The sequence below is a fragment of the Mauremys mutica genome, chromosome 1 (assembly GCF_020497125.1).
Source record: "Mauremys mutica isolate MM-2020 ecotype Southern chromosome 1, ASM2049712v1, whole genome shotgun sequence".
NCBI classification, from domain to species: domain Eukaryota; kingdom Metazoa; phylum Chordata; order Testudines; family Geoemydidae; genus Mauremys; species Mauremys mutica.
Window position 1 is genome coordinate 290,441,753 of NC_059072.1, and position 24,247 is coordinate 290,465,999.

Sequence of the window (24,247 nt, forward strand, 5' to 3'; positions counted from 1 at the left end):
TGCAAGGCATTATGCCAATTCACTTTACAATATATGTTCCATCCTTTCCTGTACTGCTTACCCATACATGTGTCATTAGTGAGCAAGCCTTTGGGGAATGGACCTGTTATCATTTGGCAACGATCTGTACTACTGTACAGTAGGGATGGGATCCATGGAAGTACTCAGGCACCTATGTGTTGAATTTAACTGTGTAGGTCCCAGTTTTAGGCTCCACTGCAATCCATAAAACTCCTGCCAAACCTCTCCTTCTGCACTTAAGTTTTTCAGAATAAATTCAGAAGGCACTTACTGTTCCTGCCTCTGTGCATGTGCACTGCTGCCTTCCTTTAAGTGTCTGGATGCCTATCTCCCACCTAACCCCTAGAGTGATTCGCATATCAGGGGAAGAGAGGCAGTTATTTATTTAAACAGAATCATCCTTCACAAATATCGAGTAAGGTGCTTGTTCAGGGAACGCCCCTGGTGGGCCGGGCCAGTTTGTTTTCCTGCCATGTCCACAGGTTCCGACGATCGTGGCTCCCACTGGCCATGGTTCACTACTCCAGGCTAATGTGGGCTGTGGGAAGCAGTAGCCAGCACGTTCCTCAGCCTGTGCCACTTCCCGCATCCCCCATTGGCCTGGAGCAGCGAACCGCGGCCAGTGGGAGCCACGACTGGTGGAACCTGCGGACACGGCAGGTAAACAAACTGGCCCATCCCGCCAGGGGCTTTCCCTGAAGAAGCGGCAGACCAGCTTTGAGAACCCCTGGGCTGTGGGATATCCTGACCTAGCGTGGCCACAATCTGTCCTCTTGGAACTTTTCCACTGTGTATAAAAAGTCATTGGAACAGGACTCTGGGTCTCCCACATGGATACCCTAACCACCAGGCTTTAGAGTCAGTCTCCTAATGTTTCAGTGCAACACCTTCAATTGGAAGGCTGAGAGAGCCCCTCCCCCCACATCACCATGTCCTATATCCCAGTGGATAGGGCACACACCAGAGAGGTTGAAGACCCCTGTTCAACTACTTTCTCCCCTTCAGGCAGAGTGAGGGGGAATTGAACCTGGGTCTCCCACCTCACAGTTAAGTGCATTAACCACTTAGTGCCTTAGTTGTAAAGTAGGTGGCACTGCCACCAGCTGGATTTCGAATGGGAGTTTGATCTGTTAGGCATGTTCAGAGTATGGCTAATAGATTGGGCCTCTAGCTTCATTGGTTCATGAATTGCGCTGAGGCTTCAGCAGGAACTATGCATCTGGCTGCCTAGAGGAAGGCAGCAGTGTGCATGTCCAGAGGCAGAAGTATAGGAACTTAGGGAACTTTTTGTCCTGAAAGCTTAGGCGGCAGCCTAGCAGGAGTTTTTGGACCACAGTGGAGACTAAAACTGACTTAGGCACCTACATCTGGCGTTAGGTTCCTGAGTAACTATGTACATCTGGGCCATTCTGTCTCCCTTGCTAGTCAGTGTGGAGGTACAGTACTTCAGCTGAATTTGGAGAACTGGAAAGCAGACTAAGTGCAAAGAACCCTAGAGATACAATCTGTATCATGTTTCAGAGAGATACATCCACTTCTCTTGGAAATTAATACATCACTTTGCAGCAGCAACAGCACTGCTGATGTTATTCTGAAACATGCTGTCCCTGTATGACAAATCTGGTGAGTAAGCATCCATCTGTGGAAGGTTTAATGGGAGAACTTTCTTGAGTCATACCCCTGCTGTACATGGCCACTTTTCAGTTAGGACATGAATATGCAACCAATATGCAGGCATACCTGATTGATCAGCACATCCACGCAGCAGTATTGTTTTCTGGGACAACTATGTTAATATATTCATATTTCACATTCTATGATGTCACAACATTTATACTACAGTGGTGCTGGAGCAATGCATTTTGGGAATTACCTATACTGAATTCTCATGTACATAAAACCCAAACAACCTTAATTATGGCATTTGCTAACTTGCAACCTTAATACAATTATGTTAACATAGATTTAAATGTAATTTATTAATTACATGGCAGTCAGGCCCCATTTTCCTAGGCACTGTACAAATATTGAACAAACCATCATCTCAGACATTTCTTTCTTGTGTGCAAGGCATTTTGGCTACTGGGATGATTTCTACAAAGGTTTTTTTCCCAGTTTTCAACCTTCATTGAGGAAGGGTGTATCAGGGTTCCTTCTCCACTTTGAATTCTGGGGTACACATGTCAGGACCTGCATGAAAGACCCCCTAATCTTATGTTTACCAGCTTAGGTTAAAAACTCCCCCAAGGCACAAATTCCTTCCTTGCCTTAATATCACTGCCACAACCAAGTGATTTAAACAAACATTTAGGGTGGGCCACTTGGAGCCCTACCTTCCCCAAATATCCCCCCAAGCCCCTACACCCCCTTTCCTGGAGAGGCTTGAGAATATTATCCTCACCAACTGGTACAGGTGAACACAGACCCAAACCCTGGGATCTTAAGAACAATTAAAAAATCATTCGGGTTCTTAAAAGAAGAATTTTAATTAAAGAAAAGGTAAAGGAATCACCTCTGTAAAATCAGGATTGTAAGTACTTTACAGAATAACAAAAGACTCAAGAACACAGAGGATTTCCCCTCTAGGCAAAACCTTAAAGTTACAAAAACAAGGATAAACCTTCCTCTTAGCACAGGGAAAATTCACAAGCTAAAACAAAAGGAAATCTAACATTTCTTTTCTGCACGACTAGATGCTTAGTTCAGATATACTGAAGATGAAATTTCCCTGCCTGGTTTCTTGGCTCGCTCTGAAAGACACAGACCAAAACCATCCCCACAGATTTGAAAGTATCTTCTCCCCTTATTGGTCCTTTTGGTCAGGTGTCACCCAGGTTATCTGAGCTTCTTAACCCTTTACAGGTTAAAGAGAAATTAACCCTTTACAGGGTAAAGAGGGATTTTATGCTACCCTTAGCTGTATGTTTATGACAGGGTGCCTGGCTGCTCAAGTATGGAGGGAAACCATGACAGTAGATGAAGACATGTTACTCTACCTGCAGCTGTTTAGAACACTGTCATAAATGAGACTTATTTAATTCCTGGTTGTTAACATGCATGTAAAGCACATGCATAACTTTGCTCACAAAGGGTATCAGGTGGCTTTGTACCTGGCATGTCTAAACCATGCCACCACTGCTACTCCCCATGCTACCATGCCTACACTGCTATTTATACTCAACTAACTCTATGGGAGCTAGTGTGAATATGTGTACAGGAGCAAGGGAATCACCGCCCTAGCTAGTAGTATAGGCAAAGTTACAGTGTCTATAATAGTAGTTGATCACATCCAATATATATATATATATATATTTTAAAGAGGGCAGCCAGTTATTAACATGTGAGCAGATCCTCAGCTGATGTGAATCAACATAGCTAAGTTGAAGTCAATGAATATTTGCTGATTTATATCAGTTGAGGATCTGGCTCAGGATATTTCACCTATCAGTGTTTTATTCCATTTTTATCAGGTTTCGAATACTGTAACTAAAGGTAAAGTAACAAAAATATAATTAAATATAGAGATCAGGGTGCTATTAAGCTCTGAAAAATGTATCTGAAAATATAGTTTATGCTTCTTCCACAGGAATTATAAAGATACCATTATAAAACTTTCTTCCTTTTTTGCTTAGTAAATTTGTGAATAGCATCCTTCATGTTTGAATCCATGCACATTAAGACATGCTGTTCCAGTGAAACAAATCTAAAGCTATGTTATGTTCTCCATAGCAAAAATAAAATCCACTGAAGCTGATAAACCTTTCCCCCCTTGTTCATTGTGCAGATCAAAGAGAAGGATACCTTTTATGTTTCAAGGGTTTGTATTTTAACAAGGATTATAACTTAATTTTTATACTTTTTTTTTTATGATTTGACCTAGTGAAGAAAACAATCAAAGCATCTTGACTATTCACATTAACATGTTTTTGTTGTTATTTTGAATATTTTGCTGATGAATCTGAAAGTGCTGCAAGTTAAATATAGTTACAAATCAAAGAGATAAATTAGTTAATGAAACAAAAGAAAGCTAATAACCAAGAGAATTCCCTGATACACACCTCCTGCTCACACCAGAAGAGAGTGAAAAAAAAGATTATGAAACATGATATGAGTATTTTACCTGAAACTTCTGTAGAAAAATAAGTGCATCTCAGGCACTCAGAGTGTAGAAGCCCCAGCTTGTTGCTACTCTTAATAAGAAAATCTTATTAGTTTTCAAATACAAAAGAGCATTACTATGCTTTGAACTTCCCAAATCCTTAGGGCTTGTTTAAACAAAAACCTCCATAGTTACTAGCCTAATAAGGTTGCATGAGCCTCCTGGACTCATTAGTCTTAGATGCTAATCTTTGTTCTTTAGGGGAAACGGGAGAGGGGAGGATGCCCTGTTTTTCAGCAGATGTAGACCACCGCAGTAGGTATTCCCAATTGCTCCCTCTCACTGTTGTTCATAGCTCCACCATATACATGACTGCACCCTTAATTGCAGTGGAAAATAGCACAGAATGAATGTCCTGGAAAAGTCTCAACCATTCCATGGGTGCAACGAAGACTTCCTTGGCATCAAGGAAGAACTAACGTAGCCTTTATATTGTCCTTCTCTCTCAAAGTACTATATGAATGGGGAGCTAATATAAAGCAAATATGTAACATATAGAAAGAGGCTGTGTTTTGATGACATCTGATATGGAGAATAAATGAACTCACAGCTCAAAATATATTTTTAAGGGGGGGGCATATCCATTCTGTTATCAGTTACATACCTCATACATATCCTTTGCTTTATTTGCACCTTCTTCTCCCATTAAATATGTCACCATGATCTCATCTTTATATCAGCAAGAATACCAGAAAACCACCAAAATAATCCTTATTATACTGATGTAAAACCCTAGCTGAAACAGTAGGAGTGTTGGCCACCTTGCTTGGGAACTTGGGCATTGGTTTAAAACAAGGAACTTGCTCACTCAGCAGTGGACACTGTTGTCTCTAAACTAGAGCAACTAGTAGCATGAGTGGACAAGCAGGACTCAGGTTAAGTAAAATGGAAAAAGGTAAGTCTAACACCCTCCATAACTGACATTTCCATGAAACCAAATTAAGTCATGTAAATGAATTTTACTTAAAATTTATTAAAGGAATTCAAGATTCCAACCATGTGCCTGAAACCATAGGTACAACCAGAGGCAGCCTGAGCCATCATTGGCAGAATCACTGCCAATGTTCCCGGGAGCTCCCGGAGCAGGAACATTGAGATTTGGGGCCAGTTTCTCTTAAATACCACATTGAAAGTGGTTGTGGCTATATAACACCTAACTAAGTTTACATTCTATAAGAATCTATTTTACAGTTATGAAAAAATACAGACTATGGCGATAATATGTTCCCCAAAGTACCTCCACTGCATTGCAGGTGATTTCACACTCTCAAAGGGTTGGTTTTCTGTGGTATTTTTAATGTATGGATAATTTTCATGTTGATTCAAATAAAAAACATGAAAAAACACTTTGTGAAATGTCAAGCAAAAGTGGAAATTCACCAGTAACCATCTTAGGGAAAAAAATACTTTGCGTGGAGGAGAGAGGGTGGGAGAAAAAAAAGATTGAAAAATTGTTTGAATATATAAACAGGTTCATACTTGCTGATGGGGAGGTAAGAAGAAGCAGTAGGCTAAGCTGCTGGTGAAGAACAACAAGGCAAAGTTCAGGGACAATTTTACCTAGAATGAGGGATAAAATAGTACTATTATATTAAATTTACCGAAGGAATGAAGATTGCTTAACCCTGGGCAACAAATACCAATTACATATAATTCAGATGATACTTCAAGGCAGTGTGGTTAAGTAGCTCTTCTATCTCAACAGTAATTGATTGTCCAAGGAGGAAGGACTTTAGTGGGTCTTTAATTAGTACTTAAGATCCACACACAAGCTTGAAGATGACAGCTCAGCCCCATTTACCTGGCAATGTAGCTGTAGTAGGAAGAGAGCCTGAGATATAAGCCCTTGCATTAGAGGCCTGGTATGAGGCCTAAGCTAAAGTAGTGGGCAAGCTTTGCTGATATAAAGCAAAGTTAGCAAAAGTCAGACTCTGAGCAAATGTCAGGCTCTGCCTGCTTGCAAATTTACATAATCTGGAAAGAACAGGGCTAATATTGGAAAAAAACCCACACATTCTTAAGAAGTACTAGGCACAAAGTACTTGTGCAAACACATTTAAGAAGAGTGGTACCAGAATATCCCAATATTAAGGATGGTACAAAAACATTCCCCAAGGATAACAGGAACACACTGCCCCTCCTAAAAGACAAGGTCAGGATGACAGTGCAATAAATAAAGATGTTTTAATTGAACCAACATGTACAAGAAGATGGGTGATAAATAACTAGCCATGTCAGGGGCAGTAACTAACTATGTCAGAGGGGCAGTAGGTAATTTGTTTGTATAAGGGTATAAAATGTGTCTCAAAGAGTGTCTTGGTCCAGCAAAGGGGGGAATGGAATGTCCTGCCATTCACTGAGTTGTGTCCATTGTTACGGGCACACATGTCTTAGTACCCTCCTAGAGTCTGCTAGGTGCTATTACTGTGCTTTGTCAACAATAAACCTGGCTTGTTGCATTCATACCTTAAAGAATCTTGTGACCATTGGGTGATTTGCTTGAGGTCTGCTGTGCTGGCTGTCTGCGCAGAGCTGGGGCAACCCCGCCCCCCAAATGTCTAACACTGGTGACCCATGACCGCTAATCTGGTAGGTAACCAAGCTGTCCTCTGTAGGACTTGTGATCTAACATGACAGTCAAACATCTAACAATAGCAATAAGTACCAGGTGATGTAAATGCCTTTCTGTGAGAGGAAGTTCCAGTATTTTAAGCTAGAAGTGCTGGTGGATGATCATTGGCTTCTCTGGAGACACTTCTTTTAAACCAAATGATGGGTGGGGCAGAGTTAGGCTATGTCTACACTAGAGAGCTTAAAGTGGTGCACTGCTGTATATCTCATGTAGCCACTCTATGCCAATGGGAGCTCTCCCATTGACATAATTAATCCACTCTCAATGAGTGGTGGTAGCTACATTGGTGGGAGAAGCACTCCCACTGACATAGCACTGTGCATAATACTGCTTATGCCAGTGTAACTTATGTTGCTCAGGGGGGTGGAACAGTGGAACACCCCTGAACAACATACATTTTGCTGACATAAGTGGTAGTGTAGATATAGCCTTAGTGAGCTAGTCACACTTGTGGATTGCCTTATCCGCCCTGCAAGAGGGGAAAGGTAAACAACTATACAAACTTTAGCGTTAACAATGAACACAATTAGCAAAGAGGAGGTTAGATGGGTACTTACTAGGTAAATAACTGACTGGGGAAGCTGCTTCTAAGTTAGGAAGTTTCATATGGGAATCCCTGCACACTCACTCTCCCCATTTTTCTCATTCATTTCCCAGCAGATTTAACCCTTCAGCACTATCATAATGTTAGCGCTCACATAGGGCAGCAGGGGTGAGTGTGTTAAAGTGCTCTAGGCAGGCCATTTCTCTGAGTAAAAAACACACATAATCCTTATATTCCCAAACACAAATCTTATATCTCTGAATTAATGTTACTAAATTAGTCCCCACTCATAACAACTGCAAAAGAACATTATATTTACCAAACCCACAAAAGTTTGTAATTACACTAATCAACTTGTTCTGTGAATATTATTTACCATTAGTTTACAGAATCCTCCTGAAACTAACTCTTTTTAGATACAGAGAATAGTACCTTTAAAAGAAGTTTAGCATCTTCAGCCATGGGCAGTAGAGAGACCTCATCGCTTATGCTCTCCACTTCTCACTCAAACCCTCCACTGTTTGCTAAGGAAAAAAATGTTTTGTTTTGTTTTATTTTTCAATGGGTTTCAGACATAACAAATATCTGAATAGGTGGCTTCTAGCTGAGCTAGGATCTGCAGGTTTCCACAGCTTCTGTGATGTGAAAGACCATAGATAACAGCTAATGAACCAAGCCCCGAGGGAGGGAAGTTTATGATCTTTATTCTTTTCAAGGAGATCTTTGTCAACACCTGTGAATTTCACTTTAAAAGCTTGGAAAACTCCAGGCAAAGAACTCAAAATTAGGGATCACTCCTTAACAATTAAGCTTAATTATACAAGGAGAAAATAAAATGAATAAAAATATGAAAATTACAACTTGTTTAACAGATGGAAATACTAATTTGGAAATTAAGAGCATACAGTTCCCCTCAACTGCCCCTCATCTGAAGAAACTGTCCTCATTTTAGACCCAAATCTAACACCATCCCACACAGACCTGGTGTTCTCACATGTATTACTGTAAATTATTTACATCAGATATACTATATCATCAAAACAGGATTGTGGAAAAATATTACTTTTATGGTATAAAGTAAGGGTCAGATTTTCAAAAAGAGCTCAGCACCCAATGTTAGCTGCTAGCTGGATAGCTAAATAACATCAAATTTTCAAAAGAACACAGCTCTAATTTAGGCACCCAAATGATGGGGGCAGATTTTCAAAAGAACTCGGCCCATTATCTTCAATGGGAATCACTGGGTGCTGAATGAATTTGAAAATCTGTGCACATTCATTAGACATATAAATGGGAGTTGAATGTTTTTGAAAATCTGCTTCACTTGTGGATGTTGATTTCTTTTGAAAATCTGGTCCTAAATATATAACATCATATCTTCCTACACCTATTATGAGCAGCATGTGCCTTATATGGGTCTTTATCGCATAGCGTGTCCCTATATGTTAGTGCCAGATATAACTCCCACTAAAGTGAATGGAAAGGCTACCATTGACTTCAGTGGAGTTGCTCTCCTTGTTAGACATTGGCAGCTTGAGAGTTACCATACAGTTAGGTATCAGAGGGGTAGCCGTGTTAGTCTGGTTCTGTAGAAGCAGCAAAGAATCCTGTGGCACCTTATAGACTAACAGATGTTTTTGCAGCATGAGCTTTCGTGGGTGAATACCCACTTCTTCGGATGCCGAAGAAGTGAATACCCACTTCTTCCGATGCATCCGAAGAAGTGGGTATTCACCCACGAAAGCTCATGCTGCAAAAACATCTGTTAGTCTATAAGGTGCCACAGGATTCTTTGCATACAGTTAGAAAATAACTGGGTGTTTATGGCGATACTAAAGCCAATGGAAAAAAGATGGACTGATCAAACACATACTGGAATATGAGTTAAGGAGATTAAACAATTGCACACTAGGGAAGAACTAGAACAGAACTGTGTTATATGACTTGTTAGTAGTGACCTCTATAGTTAAAGATGTATTAAGATTTCAAAACAATTTCCTTGTTTATACACACACACAACTCTCCAAATTATTAACTTGAAAAGTTTTCATATTTGGCCTTTCAAATAGAGATTTTTATTTGGACTGGAAGGGACCTTGAGAGGCCATCTAGTCCAGTCCCCTGCACTCATGGCAGGCCTAAGTATTATCTAGAACATCCCTGACAGGTGTTTGTCTAAACCTGCTCTTAAAAAGCTCCAATGATGGAGATTCTACAACCTCCCTAGGCCAGTGGTTCTCAAAGCTGGTCCGCCGCTTGTTCAGGGAAAGTCCCTGGCAGGCCGGGCAAGTTTGTTTACCTGCCGTGTCTGCAGGTTTGGCTGACTGTGTCTCCCACTGGCCGTGGTTCGCTGCTCCAGGCCAATGGGGGCTGCATGATCGGCTTTGAGAACCATTGCCCTAGGCAATTTATTCTAGTGATTAACCACCCTGACAGTTAGGAAGTTTTTCTTTGAACATCACTCCAATCATTCTTGAGATATGGAAAGATGAAAAATAAGACATTCTTCTTATAGTTAAAAAGCTCTTTGTGCATGTGCGTGTGTTTATCCCCTCACACTCCCAAGAGCAACAGAAAAATTATGGAATCTTGAAAAGCTATGCATATACTAGAAGTGTATGCTTTAGGCAGTTAGAAATAAAGTTAGATGCAAAATATAAAAGTCATGAATATCTAAAAATAAACCATGTCACATGTGTCATACAAAAGGGTGACCTATTGATGTGATGCACATGGGTGACAACTGAAATGCCTAGACAATAGGATTGATCTAACTGTGCTGGAACTATTAAAAAGCAGGATCTACTTGTTTTCTGCTGAATGGATTTGAACAGGATTTATTAACATTTGGGGCATGAACAGTTAGTGGGTATGCTCTTCATCCTGATATGCTCTTCATCCTGATATTTATAGTAAAAATATAACAGTAGGGATCTATTATCGACCACCTGACTAGGACAGTAATAGTGATGATGAAATGCTAAGGGAAATTAGAGAGGCTATCAAAATTAAGAACCCAATAATAGTGGGGAATTTCAATTATCCCCATATTGACTGGGAACATTTCACTTCAGGACGAAATGCAGAGATAAAATTTCTTGATACTTTAAATGACTGCTTCATGGAGCAGCTGGTACGGGAACCCACAAGGGGAGAGGCGACTCTAGATTTAATCCTGAGTGGAGCGCAGGAGCTGGTCCAAGAGGTAACTATAGCAGGACCGCTTGGAAATAGTGACCATAATACAATAGCATTCAACATCCCTGTGGTGGGAAGAACATCTCAACTACCCAACACTGTGGCCTTTAATTTCAAAAGGGGGAACTATACAAAAATGAGGGGGTTAGTTAGACAAAAGTTAAAAGGTACAGTGACTAAAGTGAAATCCCTGCAAGTTGCATGGGCCCTTTTTAAAGACACCATAATAGAGGCCCAACTTCAATGTATACCCCAAATTAAGAAAAACAGTAAAAGAACTAAAAAAGAGCCACCGTGGCTTAACAACCATGTAAAAGAAGCAGTGAGAGATAAAAAGACTTCCTTTATAAATTGGAAGTCAAATCCTAGTGAGGCAAATAGAAAGGAGCACAAACACTGCCAACTTAAGTGCAAGAGTGTAATAAGAAAAGCCAAAGAGGAGTTTGAAGAACGGCTAGCCAAAAACTCCAAAGGTAATAACAAAATGTTTTTTAAGTACATCAGAAGCAGGAAGCCTGCTAAACAACCAGTGGGGCCCCTTGACGATGAAAATACAAAAGGAGCGCTTAAAGATGATAAAGTAATTGCGGAGAAACTAAATGGATTCTTTGCTTCAGTCTTCACGGCTGAGGATGTTAGGGAGATTCCCAAACCTGAGCTGGCTTTTGTAGGTGACAAATCTGAGGAACTGTCACAGATTGAAGTGTCACTAGAGGAGGTTTTGGAATTAATTGATAAACTCAACATTAACAAGTCACCGGGACCAGATGGCATTCACCCAAGAGTTCTGAAAGAACTCAAATGTGAAGTTGCGGAACTATTAACTAAGGTTTGTAACCTGTCCCTTAAATCGGCTTCGGTACCCAATGACTGGAAGTTAGCTAATGTAACGCCAATATTTAAAAAGGGCTCTAGGGGTGATCCCGGCAATTACAGACCGGTAAGTCTAACGTCGGTACTGGGCAAATTAGTTGAAACAATAGTAAAGAATAAAATTGTCAGACACATAGAAAAACATAAACTCTTGAGCGATAGTCAACATGGTTTCTGTAAAGGGAAATCGTGTCTTACTAATCTATTAGAGTTCTTTGAAGGGGTCAACAAACATGTGGACAAGGGGGATCCGGTGGACATAGTGTACTTAGATTTCCAGAAAGCCTTTGACAAGGTTCCTCACCAAAGGCTCTTACGTAAATTAAGCTGTCATGGGATAAAAGGAAAGGTCCTTTCATGGATTGAGAACTAGTTAAAGGACAGGGAACAAAGGGTAGGAATTAATGGTAAATTCTCAGAATGGAGAGGGGTAACTATTCGTGTTCACCAAGGGTCAGTCCTAGGACCAATCCTATTCAATTTATTCATAAATGATCTGGAGAAAGGGGTAAACAGTGAGGTGGCAAAGTTTGCAGATGATACTAAACTACTCAAGATAGTTAAGACCAAAGCAGATTGTGAAGAACTTCAAAAAGATCTCACAAAACTAAGTGATTGGGCAACAAAATGGCAAATGAAATTTAATGTGGATAAATGTAAAGTAATGCATATTGGAAAAAATAACCCCAACTATACATACAACATGATGGGGGCTAATTTAGCTACAACGAGTCAGGAAAAAGATCTTGGAGTTATCGTGGATAGTTCTCTGAAGATGTCCACGCAGTGTGCAGAGGTGGTCAAAAAAGCAAACAGGATGTTAGGAATCATTAAAAAGGGGATAGAGAATAAGACTGAGAGTATATTATTGCCCTTATATAAATCCATGGTACGCCCACATCTCGAATACTGTGTACAGATGTGGTCTCCTCACCTCAAAAAAGATATTCTAGCACTAGAAAAGGTTCAGAAAAGAGCAACTAAAATGATTAGGGGTTTAGAGAGGGTCCCATATGAGGAAAGATTAAAGAGGCTAGGACTCTTCAGTTTGGAAAAGAGAAGACTAAGGGGGGACATGATAGAGGTATATAAAATCATGAGTGATGTTGAGAAAGTGGATAAGGAAAAGTTATTTACTTATTCCCATAATACAAGAACTAGGGGTCACCAAATGAATTTAATAGGCAGCAGGTTTAAAACAAATAAAAGGAAGTTCTTCTTCACGCAGCGCACAGTCAACTTATGGAACTCCTTACCTGAGGAGGTTGTGAAGGCTAGGACTATAACAATGTTTAAAAGGGGACTGGATAAATTCATGGTGGCTAAGTCCATAAATGGCTATTAGCCAGGATGGGTAAGAATGGTGTCCCTAGCCTCTGTTCGTCAGAGGATGGAGATGGATGGCAGGAGAGAGATCACTTGATCATTGCCTGTTAGGTTCACTCCCTCAGGGGCACCTGGCATTGGCCACTGTCGGTAGACAGATACTGGGCTAGATGGACCTTTGGTCTGACCCGGTACGGCCTTTCTTATCTTCTTATGTTCTTATGATTGGGTAGCAACATGTTTAACACCAGGGTGCTAGATTGTAGTTCTGCCAAGGCAGCTGTTATGTTGGCTGTAGACTGACTTCTGCTCTCAGATTACAGGCTTCCCTGGGAAGACCCTTAGCCAACAAGCAGGACCAGGAACCTCTCCTTCTCCTCCTCACCATCACACACATAGGCTACATCTACACTGGCAACAGGTCATGGGTCCATGCACATGGTTGTGCGTGAATTCCCCTACCATCCACATCAAAAACTCAGAAGCATGGGTTTCAAGACATATGCAGGGCAAAAAGGTTAGCATGCCTGAGAGGTGTGGGTATGAACATAGTTTAGGCTGTGACACAGCCCCAAATCCATATCAGTTTGTAATGTGGATGGGGTAAGGGCCATGTATCAGATTCTGAGTTCAGTAGTCCTTCAGCCCCATTCCCACAATGCACTGAACCCTTTCCTGCTTGACCCTTAACCAAAACTATAAAGGTCCCTGCTCCCTGCCTCTCCCACTCTACTCACCAGTATCTGCACTGACCACTTCACAATAGTTTTCCACTGCACTCTTTTCTCCAATATATGTGAAAATGGAGCCTGCTCTGAGAGCTGCTGCCTGGTCAGCCAAGCACACCCAGGTGCTCATCAATATCTGGTCATAGTTCACTGTCCTTCATGACTTCTCCTGCAGCATCAGGAATATCCATCTTTAGCAGGAAGTTTCAGAGAGACTGGCATAGTTGGGTATTTATCCAGGAATGAATATAGCACCTCAGGCTCCGGTAACTTTAGGCAAAAGACTCCAGTCGTCACTCTGGGAGGGGTTCTGCAACATCCCTCTTCTTCAAGGAGCTAGATTGGGTGCTCTTCAGGGCTCCCAGTACCAAGCCTGAGGTGACTCATGATCCCGTCCACAGTCTCATCATCCTTATCATCTGACAGGATGCTGATAAGGGCCAGGATGAGGATGCAGGGTGGACCACAGAAGATGAGAACCCAAGATGAGGAACCGAGACTCAACAGGAATCTGAACCCAAGGATAGTAAGTTAAACCCCAACCCCAATCCACATCCCCTCCCTCTTTTTCCAGGGCTTCATGCAGAACTGGAAGGCCTCCCTTCTGTTCCCTCTCTCCCCTCCCCCAGTAAATAAGGAAATATTATTTACTTTCTCATAACACAAGATGTAGGGGTCACCAAATGAAATTAACAGGCAGCAGGTTTAAAACAACAAAAGGAAGTATTTTTCCCCCACACAATGCACAGTCAACCTGTGGAACTCCTTGCCAGAGGATGCTGTGAAGGCCAAGACTATAACAAGGTTCATTAAAAGAATGGGATAAGTTAATAGAGGATAGGTCCATCAATGGCTGTTAGCCAGGATGCGCGGGGATGATGTCCCTAGCCTTTGTTTGCTAGAAGCTGGGAATGGGCGACAGGGGCTGGATCACTTGATGATTACCTGTTCTGTTCATTCCCTGTGTGGCACTTCACCAGCAACAGACCAGAATCATCCATCCCTCTCAGACTCTATCCTTTCTCTCCCTACCCCCCATCCGCCCCCCACTTCCTTCCTCTCTGCCTTTATAGTCCCTGGCTAATTAGGTTGGCAGCAGTTCTTAGTTGCCAAGCGGGCAGGACTATTCAGCTAGCCCCAATCCATTCTCCTTGATTGGGGCTGGCATGGCAGGGGGCTGATTAAGCACTTTGTATCCAGCACCCTGTCACACTACCCCAAAGTGGATTGCGACTGACAAGTGGTTGTACTGCCCTAACCACTCTGCTATCTTTCTATCTTTCCTATCTACTTTGTATAAAAAAATAAATATTCATAGACTTATAGAAATGTTGGGCTGGAAGGGACCTCAAGAGGCCACCAAGGGCAGTCCTCTGTGCTAAGGCAAGACCAACTAAACGTAGATCATCTCTGGCAAATGTTTGTCCAACCTGTTCTTAAATACTTCAGTTGATGGGGATTCCACAGCCTCCTTTGCAAACCTATTCCTGAACTACCTTTATAGTTAGAAAGCTTTTCCTAATATCTAGCCCCAATTTCCCTGGCTGCAGATTAAGCCAATTATGTTTTGTCCTACTTTCAGCACACATGGTGAACAATTGATCACAGTCTTCTTGATAACAGTCTTCAAATATGCAAGGATTGCAATCAGCCTCTCCTCTCCAAGCTTCTCCCGCTACACCATTTAAATTGCCCTCACTCTGTTCCACCTAGCCTGGCAGCAACAGAAGACAAAACCAAGATTTCATTTACAACAGTCCTTTCTTCCCAGCATTTTAGCTCGGATGTAGTCTTCCTCCTCAGCTTGGAAGCCAGGTCTCACATCAGTCCTTTCTTCCCTAGGCTAACAGAGAGCAACAGGAAAGCTGTCCTTCCCCCTACTGCTGTCTCTGTTATGAGGGACGAGGCTTCATACATGCTGCCTTCTTTATCAGGGTTCATTGTGGCTGGCTGCAAAGTAGAGGAGCCTTTCCCTACTCTGAACTAAAGTGTTCTGGTCCAAGGCCTTCCAAAGAACAGTCGTGTACGTTTTCCTGCATCCCACCCACCCACCATTGATTATTACCTGGGACCACTTCCTCTCTCCTGGCATCATTCTTTGCCAAGTCCTAGGCCCTAGTATATATATAAAAACTCCTAAAGCCTTATAGGGCCATGCCATGGAACAGGAGTTGGATGATGCCTAGTCCCCATTACTATTAGAGGGGACAGACCACCCTGTTACAGTCCAAGTAAATGAGTAACAGTGAATGGAAAAATAAAATGTGAAATCTAGGTAAGATATTCAGAAAGGAAAACAATAATTGAAAACAAAACTTTAAGAGAAAAAATTGAAAGGAAAAATTACAGCGTAAAATAATCTTGTAGAAGAAAACCATAACCTTATAGGAGGCAAAGCCCAGCCTAAAATAAGCTATTGTTATGCTAGTCCTTTGTGATTTTCTTCTCCTTTACTTATTATTTTTCATTCTTTTTTCCCCTTGTGTCTTTCTCTTCCTTATGATCTCTGATTATTTTTCATCTTTAATTCTATTTTATTATTGGTTACTTTACAATTTCCCATTTTTCTCTCCTATATATTTTTCTTCAAATCAGCACTACTGGTTAAATTCTAATCTATTCCATTCTATTTCTATTCTATTTTCTCCACTTCTATTTACATGCTCATATTGTTCCTTCACCTTCATTTAAGTACTTTTCATCTACCCTTTGATTGTCTTTGTACCCTTTAATCTGTTTACACCTCTTCTGTGTGTAAACTGATTTTCTAATTACTTGACCTTTTATATTCTAGCTCATTTCCTCTGATTTTCTCTTTCACCTTCTTCATCTTTCCCTTTTATATCTATAGATATAGAAATTTATAAGTGTGCAATTTACTCCCCAGCCATTTGTTATCCAACTAACCTTTCCTCCACTTCTTCCATAGCTCGAAGATGTCCTCAGAGCCAAAACATCATTGCTTGCTTTGGTTTCTTTGGGATTTTCTTATATTCCCAGTACTTGATTTACTAACCTCTTTCTTTTATTTTTCAGCTTACATACTAATGGAGTGCCATTGTGTTAACAGATAAATGTGAGACAGTGAAAGCAAACAAAATAGAAGAAAGGGGAAAATGTTCTGTGTTGCTGTGTCACATCAAAAGGTGCTATATCGTAATTGTATCATCAGAAGTGTGTTAAGGGGAAAGACGTTTTATTGAATGGTCCTGAAATACTGACATTCTACAAAGCTGAATGGCTCAGGTAACAGATCTCGTTCTGTAATAGATGGATAGAGTGACCGTATTTCCCTATGCTGAATGCAGGATACCTGGTAAAATTACTCGTATTCAAGTGAGTTCAACATCAATCAATCAGAGCTATGCAGTACAAACTTTCAAATTAACATTAAGTTGTCTGAGACCCTGTTAAAAAAATACTGTGTAGTTGAATTATTTTTATTTACCTTCTTTATCTAAAAGGCTTTATGATTCACATGGGGAGAGGTCACACACACTCCTGTACACCTCTCTCACACACTGGGGGTGACTGACCGACCCGACCCTCCCTGCCTGGCACTCTCCACCCTTCATGCGTGGCTGGGCCCCCGGGACAGACCCGCCTCTCCTGGTGCCACAACTTCCCGAGGCAACATCTTTGGGGGGGGGGCATGCAGAGTCACACGCCTCCCTCCCCAGATTTCTGGCAGGGTTCACACCAGAATGTGGCCAGCAGCAGCCTTTCTGCACTGTGTGGTAGGGAAGAGGTAGGAGCTGCTTCCAGCTGCAGGGGAGGAGGGGACGGGAAAGGGATGACTTGGCCTGTGACTTTGCAGAGCTTATCTCTTCCCCCACCCTGTGTCTGGAAGCAGCTTGTCCCTTCCTGCCCGCACAGTGTTGAAAGGCAGCTAACACCTCCAGGCTGCTGGCTACAGTGCAGGCAGGAAGGGGTTAAGCCCTAAGCATGCATTGTGCACCAGGGTCCAGGAAACCTGACTGCAGGGGCTTCAGTGAACCCGGCCAGAGAGGTGGCTCAGCAGTGGAGGATGCCTAGGGGACGGAGCATCCCCGTGCTCCATGGGGGTAGGACTCAGGGTGGGGGAGGCAGGTGAAGAGGGTGATAATCCCTTGCCTGGGGGGATGCTGTGGAGTCTGCAAGATCAGGACATGAAGAGGCTGTAATTTACTTTCCCCGGCCACTCCAGAGCTTAGCTGAGGGGCAGAGAGGCTTCCCCATGCCAGCACTGCATGGGGCTTTGGCATACGCAGGACTCGGCCTCTCCTGGCCAGTGCACTGGGCCAGAGGGTCTTGGGCTTTCCTGGGGTGCTGGCCCAGTGGGGGAAGGAAGCAGCCTGCCAGCCAGACTATTGGTGAGCTGAACGCTCTGACCAGGGGCTGGTTGTCCGCACAGCACTGGGAGCGGGACACAGCTCACTGGCGTGGGGGAATATGGAGGAGCAGTGGGGCTGGGGGAGTGAAGGGGCAAAGCAGGGAGAGGACAGCAAGACGGGGAGCACGGAAAGGGCCAGTGGGTGGGCAGAAGAGGCGACACAGAACTGGCCGCTGCCTGGCGCCTGCCAACACTCACTGGTTGGAAACAGTGCTGGCCGGAAACAGGATGAGGGTGAGGCCCTGCTGGTCAAGAGCCGGCACGCGGCAGGAGAGGTGCTGATGGATGAGCAGGGGGAGTGGCCAGCCTCACATGCTTTGCCCCCCCACCAGCCTTCCACACCCACGCCAATCATCAGCCACTGGACCCTCCCACTCACCACTGGTGGGCAGGCTGCTGGCAAGCAGGGATCCGGCCAGCAGCAGAACCCATCTGTACTGATGGGAGGGAGACAGAAAATATGGAGCAAATGGCCCATTTTTAAGAAAAAGTCAGGACACCTGCAGGAGGGCTTAAATATGGGACTGTCCCTTTAAAAATAGGACGTCTGGTCAGCCTATAGATGGAGAGCTATGGCATAAAAAGGATGAAAACCTCATACAGTAACTACTAACTTAAAGTCATCCCATTTATGTTCTTTCATTGTTACATTGCTAATCAATTAGGGAACATGCTCATTTAAAGTTGTGCAATGCTCCCTTCTAACCGCAGCTGCTTGCTTTGTCCACTGCTTGCAGGAAGGGCAGCCTGTTGCAGCTAGCTGGTGGGGGCTTGAAACCAGGGTGGACCTGCAGCCCCCCATCAGCTCCCCCTATCAGCTGCCTGCTCCCCTAAGTTCCCTGTGCAGAAACTCCCAGCAGGCTAGCAATTGCAGCTATCCCTCCCCACACTGCCATGTGCTGCTCCTGCCCTCTGCCTTGGAGCTGCTCTCCAAGTCTCCTGTTTGCTGTGCAGGGGGAGGGGGAGAGCTAATGTCAGGGTGTCCCTCTCCCCCCTGCTCCTACACCCCGTTTAACCCTTGTTCTCCATATAGAGCAGGGAGGGGACACTGATGGACAGAGACAGAGAGAGCCTCGGGCAGCAGCTGCTCTCTCAACTTCCTGAGAGACAATGCACTTAAGAGTGCGTCAGTTTACTTAAAGGGGCAGTGTGCATCTCTCTCTCTCTCCCACACACAAGGTGTGTGTCTGTCTCTGTCTGCTATGCTATCTCCCCTCCCCTCCTTTCCTGCTGCCTTGTAGAGCAAGAGGCTACATTAATAGCAATGTGTTAACCCTTGAGGGCTCAGCTGAGTGCTAGTTCATTATTTAGCACAAGGGGTTCTCAAACTGGGGGTTGGGACCCCTCAGGGCATCTCGAGGTTATTATGTGGGGGGTCATGAGCTGTCAGCCTCCACCCCAAACCCTGCTTTGCCTCCAGCATTTATAATGTTGTTAAATATATATATAAAAATATATACTGTTTAAAACGTATACTCTGTGTGTGTATATATATAATATATAGTTTTTTTGTCTGGTGAAAAAAATTTCCCTGGAACCTAATCCCCTCATATACATTAATTCTTATGGGGAAATTGGATTTGCTCAACATCGTTTCACTTAAAGTCGCATTTTTAAGGAATATAACTACAACATTAAGTGAGGAGGTACTGTATAAAGTGGAAAATAATTTTGCTAAGCAATATGAAAAAAATAAATGTTGCTTAGACTTAAATGAGCTATTATCTTCTAGATATAGCCAGGTACTACTAAAAATGCACTATGTTTATAGTGAATGCAATTTGCACCAATAAAATGGACATTTACTAAGACAGTTTTGTTGCCATTGAAAACAGCAGCAACAAGCAAAATGGCCAGTGCCTGTAAAATATGAAAGGAATAACATTTGCAATGTTATTGTAGCATTGTTGGCCAGGAATAATGTGAAATAAAGTAAGCAAGAGCTCCTTTTGAACTGGCCACTCTCTGCCTAAGTTGTCTCAAACACAACCAGGAAATCATGCGACATTCATCATACTGTCCTGATGCCAAACCATTCAGATCTTTAATTTATGAAATGTAAAGAGTAATACCAAAGGGTAGTGCGGTGGCAAAGAATCAAACTTAGCAATGAATAATAACCATACATCCATACAAGAACTTCAGTCTCCATTTCCTATACTCCACATACAAAGGATAGACATAATATGTTTTGTGGCAAGGCACCTCTTTTTTCTCGCCAGCCTTGGCGCTTCCCCGTCTGGCAATTGTAGGCCTGGGGTAATCAGCCTACTCGGACAGGGTTTGCTTTCCCTCTTCTGTGCTCCCTTGGTCGTATTTTCAGGGTCGGCCTGAGGGGTGATCCTCCATCAAACAAAAAGGAAACAGTCTCATAAACAAAAACACAGGGGGATACCTTTCACTGGCCCCCTCACTCAGGCCAGATGTCATGCTGTTGGTTGCCTTCCAGTGTCAATCCTTCCCCTATCAGGCACTCAGGTTTGGCTGTCTCTCCTATGAGAAGGAGCACAGCCTCTCAACCTGGAGCAGCCTATTTCCCTGCTGCCACTAGCTTGGCAGCAGCTTCTTTATTTCTCTCTCTCTCTCTCTCTCTCTCTCTCTCACCCCCACCCCGCCTCAGAGGAGGGAATTTTAAAGGCCTCAGAGGCCTTTAATTGGATTTAGGTGTCGCTAAGTGATGTGAGGTAACCCCTTCTCAGCTAATAGGAAAAAGGTCCTTTAACATTCTAGGGCTAATATATCAGCATTTCAGGACCCTCTTGCAACCATCTGGCCTGACTTTGTCACATATCCCCCCCTCCTGCTCAACACTATGGATATGGGTTACTTGGGTCGAAAAACAGTGCACGCTTGACAGGCCATCAGCATTGCCATGCCTGGTCCCTGACCTGTTTTGAACTCTGAAGTGGAAGGGTTGTAATGACAGGGACCATCTTGTTACCCTTGCATTTCTTTCTTTCTTCTGGTCCGTCCATTTCAAGTGATCATGGTCAGTGATGAGGGTAAACCTCTGTCCAAGTAGGTAGTAATAGAGGGTTTTCATGGCCCATTTTACCACAAGGCATTCCTCCTCTACCACAGCATACTTTTGTTCTCTGAGCAGGAGTTTCCTGCTAAGGAATAGGCTTAGGTTTTCTTCCTCTCCTACCATTTGAGAAATCATGGCTCCCAACCCGACCTCGGAGGCATCGGTTTACAGTATAAACTCCTTCTCAATGTCTGGGGCTTCTAGCACTGGGTTAATGTAGAGGGCAGTCCTCAGGTCTGTAAAAGCTTCGTCACTTGTGCTGGTTCATTTCACTATGTCTGGGCTCCGGGCTTTTATCAGATCCATCAATGGGTACTCTCTGGCAGTAAAGTGGGGCATGAATAGCCTATAGTACCCAACTATCCCCAGAAATGCTCTGACCCGTTTCTTCTGGATTGGTCAGGGCTAACTTTGTAGCACTTATAACTTGTTCAGTTGGGACTTCACTATGCCCCTCCCATGATGTACCCGAGGTATTTTGCTTCTGCTAGCCCTACTGCATATTTGGAGGGATTCACAGTGAGACCCAGTTTCCTCAGGGTATACAATACTGCTTCCTCCTTTTCTAGGTGCATCTCCCAGTCTGGGCTACATATGACAACATCATCAAAGTAAGAGGCCACATACTTGCCATGTGGATGCAACAGCTTATCCATGAGTTGGTAGAAGGTTGTGGGAGCCTCATGCAATCCAAAATGGAGGACCATGTACTGGCACAATCCTTCTGGTGTAGAAAATGCAGTCTTCTCTTTGGCATCCTTGGCCAGAGGGATTTGCCAATTGTTTTGGTCAGGCAAAGGGTGGACAAAAATTGGACTTTTCCCAATCAGTCAATTAGCTCGTCTATTCGAGATATGGGGTAAGCATTGAACTGGGACACCTCATTTAATTTTCGGAAGTCATTGCAGAACCTCATGCTGCCATATGGTTTAGGTATGAGGACAATTGGACTGGATAATTGACTATGGGACTTCTCAATGACTTCTAGCTCCAGCGTTCTCCTAACTTCAGTCCTGATCTCCTCTCTTTTTTGCCTCTGGGATCCGGTAGGACTTAATATTTACCTTTACTCCAGGATCTGTGATGATATGATGATGAACTTTTGTGGTCCTGCCTGGCTTCTCTGAGAACACATTGTGATTCAGTTCAATCATATTGATGACTTCTGTTCTGTTCAAGGGAGGGGATATTCCCACCTGTCCCTGATGTTTATTTTCTTGGGGTGGAAACACCAGGGTGACCAGATGAACTCCCTATATTGCCAGGGATTCAATAGATTGACATGGTAGATCTGTTCTGGCTTCTGGTGATCAGGCAATCAAACCTTATAGTCGCCCTCCCCAATGGTTTCTATTACTTTATATGGCCCCTGCCATCTGGCCAAGAGCTTACTTTCAGCTGTGGGCACCAGCAGCTTTACCCAATCTCCCACCTGGAATTTCTGGGCTGTCACTCGGTGATTGTAATAGGTCCATTGGGCCTCCTGTGGCCTCTCCATGTGTTTCCACACTATGGGGGTGACTTGACCTATCCTGTCCCTCATCTGCATCACATGCTCAATGATGATTCTTTCCTGATTAGGCTGTTCTTCCCAGCCTTTCTTGGCAATGTCCATAACTGTGTAGACCGTATTACAGCTCAAAACGGGAAAACCCAGTTGAAGTCTGGGGAACTTCCCTTATAGCAAAAATCAAGTAGGGTAGTAAGGTATCCCAGTTCTTCCAGTTCCAGATCATCACTTTCCATATCATGTTCTTCAGAGTCCTATTAAAGTGTCTGATGAGGTCATCATTCTGTGGATGGTAGACTGACATTCTTAGGGCCCGTTTGTGGAGCATCATACATAAGTCCTTCATCAACTTTGACACAAAAGGGGTTCCTTGATCCGTCAAGATCTCTTTGGATATCCTGTAGGCCAAACGAAGAAATTGTATCAAGTAAAATTGTACTCCATTTTGCTTATTTTGCCTTATACTCCATTTTGCTAGCTTTGAATTAGTAAGAAGACATTGTAGCCTTGACTTAGTAAGAAGAAATTGTTCTGAGTTTATTTTTTGCTGATTGTGTTAATATTTGTTCTTAAAAGGATAGAAGTTTTATGACTGTAACTGCCTTATTTACTGTTTGGTGTGAGTGAAGAATGTATGGTAATTAACTGAGAAAAGACAACTGGGTCGGATGATCAAGAAGGGAGTGGAGGAGTCAAGAGGCGCCAACTTTATTATCAATCACCCAGATGGCAGATTGACAACCCTAAAGCAAAGGCATACACCCCAAGGATGAGATAAGGAGTTGAGCCAAAGGGACAGATAAGAAACAGCTGCAGATCCTCCCAGTAACAGCTCAAAATAATGCTAATTAAGAGCAACCTTAAATACTTCGTGATTGACCGCTCCAGTGTGACACAGCAAGGTTCACAGACTTGAATGGGAACTTATTGCCATGGGATTTTGGGTTCATTCTGCATCAACATCGGAGCATTGAATGCATTTGACAGATGCCCAGCTCCTCTCCCTCGTGTGGAGTTTCATCTGGCCATTGGAACTGACCGAGGGAGCAACACTAAGGACTGGTAACTATAAAATCCAGCTGCAGAACCCTTTGGTGTGTGTGTGTGTGTGTGTGTATGTGAATGGAAGCATGATGATTTTAATGCTTAAATTGTACTCTCAATAAGCATAGCATATTGCCTTATCCCCTTTAATAGATTCCATGTGCTTCTTATAAGCATAACAATCCCCACCCTAGAGAAAATTTGAATTAACTTTTTGGCTATCGTTTTGGACATCGTGTTTCATAGGGGTACAGCCTCTGGGTATTGTGTGGTGTAGTCCAGAACAACAAACACTCTCTGATGATCCCTGGCTGACTTTTCCAGTGGGCCTATCAGGTCCATGGCTATCCTCTCAAATGGGACTTCAATAATTGGCAGAGGTACTAAAGGGGACCTTAAGTTTGGTCAGGGGCCATGTAATTGGCACTCTGGCAGGAGATGCAATATCGTTGGCTTTCCATATAAATTCCTAGCCAAAAGAACCTCTATAGAATTGGATTGAAGGTCTTATCTATCCCTAGGTGTCCTCTGAACAAATGACTGTGAGCTAGGTCCAAAACTGCCCTCTGATGCCTTTGAGGTACCAAGAGTTGCTCCAGTTCTTGCTCTTGCATTCGAAATACTCAATATAATAGATCCCTTTTTAACATGAAGTATGGCCCTGGGCCTTTGGTTTTCCCCTCCACCATGACCCTATTCACCTCAACTACTTCCTTTCTAATATTATTGCGTAGCAGATCATTGGCCTAATCCTGCCCCAAATTCTCAAATGAGGGTCCAATATGCCCAAACTCAAGGGGACCTACTTCTTT